This window comes from Podarcis liolepis, assembly GCF_965112155.1.
Source record: "Podarcis liolepis genome assembly, chromosome: 4".
Taxonomy (NCBI): Eukaryota; Metazoa; Chordata; class Lepidosauria; order Squamata; family Lacertidae; genus Podarcis; species Podarcis liolepis.
Genome location: NC_139558.1, coordinates 51,535,763 through 51,538,792, shown reverse-complemented (window position 1 = coordinate 51,538,792; position 3,030 = coordinate 51,535,763). Strand labels below are relative to the sequence as shown.

The following is a 3,030-nucleotide window of genomic DNA, read 5'->3' as shown; positions in this document are numbered from 1 at the left end:
CTGCGGAAGTGGCCGTCCAGCGGCCTGGACAATGGGAAACCATCTCAGATGTCAGGTCCGATTTCAGTCTGCGCGCGCAGCCTTGCGGCGCATCTCTGGGGCTCATCAGCCCTTTGCTGTCAAGGTTTCGAGGCAGGCCAAAATCGTAGTGTTTTAGGGCATATTCTTTGGTAAGACCCTTAGAAATATTACTTGAATAATGCCCCCCAAAACCCCACAAAGTGTTGTTGAAGTTCACAGATAAATTGATTGGCCTTATTTAAAGATGGTGAGCCAAGACCCCACACAGGTATAACTGCTAAGCAAAAGACATTTCCCTAAAAATTGGTCAGGTGTGTGTCTGAATATTCGCACATAGACCATGTGGGTTAATGTTTGGGTCCTCTTTGACTGACAGTTGAGGCAAGTGGTTTGACACTGCATAACAATGTACAAGACCAAAAACAGAAATGTTACAGCTTTGGCAAAATACAGACCTAAAAAATAAAGAATTGATAGGGCTTTTTTCGATAGCAGCTCCTCAAAAGGTGGCCAGGTTTTGGGAAAGGCTAAAGGGAGCCGCCTTGGCTTGCGAAAAGTTTGGCAATAACAGAAAAGCTGACTGACAAACTGAAGGAGGCTAAAGGTCAGACTGTTATATAAATGTATGGTCTGGAATGATTTTGGCACCTATAATAACAAGAAAACAGCAGAAAAGCATGGACACTGTATGCTTACTATATAAGTGATAGATTGTAACTTCTAAGTATTTGTATATTGTTTTATGCTTACTGTTTGGGTTACAAAATCACATTTTTTTCTCATCGTGCCTCTTCTGTGCGAAAAATGCTTTCTGAAAGTATTCTGTGCATTCTCCAGTCAACTCCATGCAGCATGTTTACACATTAGGAAAATATGCACATCAGCACCTCCCCCCCCCCCCAGTTATGGGTCTGCAGTACAACAGTACCTGCTAAGATATCAAACGTAAAGGGGCAGGTGTGACATATGGTTAGAAGGTAGGTTTAAAATAACCAAAAATACTTGGGTTAAGCTTACACTAAACCCAGAACATCCCTGGAAGGACCTCACATGCCTGTAGCAGATCATTTTATCGGGTTTCTGGTTGTCCAACTAAAGCAGGGAAGTTTGAGCTCTGGAGCCACAATTATTTGCCAAGAATCTCAAAAGCTAATTTTCTCATCCTGAAAGCAGCCACAGGAGAACAGAGGGAGGGGATGAAGTGCTCTGGCTCTCTGACACCCCAGTATGGAGCCCAGGGTGCCCATCTAAGCTGCTGCTTAGCTTAACAGTAAAACAATTGCTTGGATTTTTAAGTGCTAAGGAAAAAATGCTGTTTAATTCCACTGCACAGCTGGATTTTAATGAGATCTCAGCATCAGTTGCCTGGGCTGCTTCCATTATAAACATGGGGGCCAAGAGTGGGGAAGGAGACTATGCTGGCCTAGCTATTGATCCCAAGAATCAGAGTGTGCCTTTAAGCAACTACACAGGCAGGGCAACAGGGAAAACTACTGCAAGGGGAAGGAGGAACTGCAGTGGCAGAGGGGGAAGGGGCGGAAAGGACAGGGCAGGTGGCCCTGGAAGAACTCCTGCATACAACTGTGACGCTTCTTAAATTTAAATTTGTATACCACTCTTCATCCAAAGATCTCAGGGCGGTTCACAGCATGAAAATACAAAATTTATGTATCCCAATGCATATCCCACATTAAACTAGTGATAAGTTCCTCTGATATTGCAGGGTCTTACTGCCACCTAATGAGAACTGGAGCACTGGCAGCCTATTTCATATGAGACTCCCATGAGACAGAATCACTCGAAAGAACATGTTTATTTTACTCCAAATTTTCTTAATAAAGATCTAGGTAAAGAAAACATACAGTAGAAAAGTAATACAAAGCAGCAACATTACATTAAAAGAAGGGATTCTGAAAACAGGATTTCTCAGTCCTAAAAAAGTTAATTGGATTGCTACTTAAAATTCAGCACAGATGTATTAAACCAGTATAATGCCTACAATATATAAATAATTATAAAAACAGACCTTTTTAATGAAATTTGTATATATCTTTAGTTTGAGATCAGAAGCAATGTCAATAGAAGTTAAGTTACAGTCCTTTCTGCATATTGGTGATGGCTACTCCAGTTGCCCTTTTAAAGAAGCCCCATAGTAGCTAGGAATACTATCAAGAAAATTAGGCCTTTTTGTTAATTTTCTTTTGAAACGTCCCTCAAGCCATTTAGATTTGACCTTTGGCTGTAAGAAGGGGATAAAATAAATTAGCAACCAGTTCACATACAGCTGAAAGGTAACTGGCAGTATGTATAACCAACAAAGTGCTATGAAATGCAAAACTAAATTAAAATGTAAAACACAAAAACAAGAACTTGGTGCAGTCCACACAATCAGGTTCAAGAGCTATAAAAAGAATTAGCAACATTCACATGTAGGCATTTAATTGTTTACCATATAAGTGCCAATGCTGCAATTAGAAGCAGATTTAGTTCTATTGACAACAGTGGTCCTTTAAAAATAAATGATATCACCATAGGAGGCCTATAATTTAGATAGTTTCTTCATGATAGAAAGTGGTAAAATGGTTAAGGACCTCATGGAGTGCTTATCTTGATAGTGTTCCTTCACAGGTCAAGTTAAGCCATACAAAAATCTTTGAGATAAGAATACAGGCAACTCTTAACTTACACGGGGGTTAAGTTCCAGGAATAACACATAAAGCCAAAAATCACATATAGTCAAAACACATTGAGTGCAATGGCGAGTGGAATTGCCAAAGCCCCCCCCCGATGACCCCTTTTTATTTATTTGTTTTTATTTGCCAAGAGTGTAAAGTTGAATGCGCACAAGTTAAATGCACGTAAGCTGCGAGTTACCTGTATATGACACTACAGCCCAGACTATTACAGTAAGGTTCAGCTCTATACAAGGTTTCAGTACTGATGAACTAGTTACCACTGTAGGAAAAAGAAATGTACGTTTATTTTACCCTAATAGGCAAGAAAATGTAA

General features: G+C 40.1%; 1 protein-coding gene across 1 annotated transcript in view; it reads left to right on the top strand.

Moving 5' to 3' along the window:
• Nucleotides 1-3,030, top strand: part of UMODL1 (uromodulin like 1) — a 76,617-nt gene that overhangs the window by 8,487 nt on the left and 65,100 nt on the right. The window lies entirely within an intron of this gene.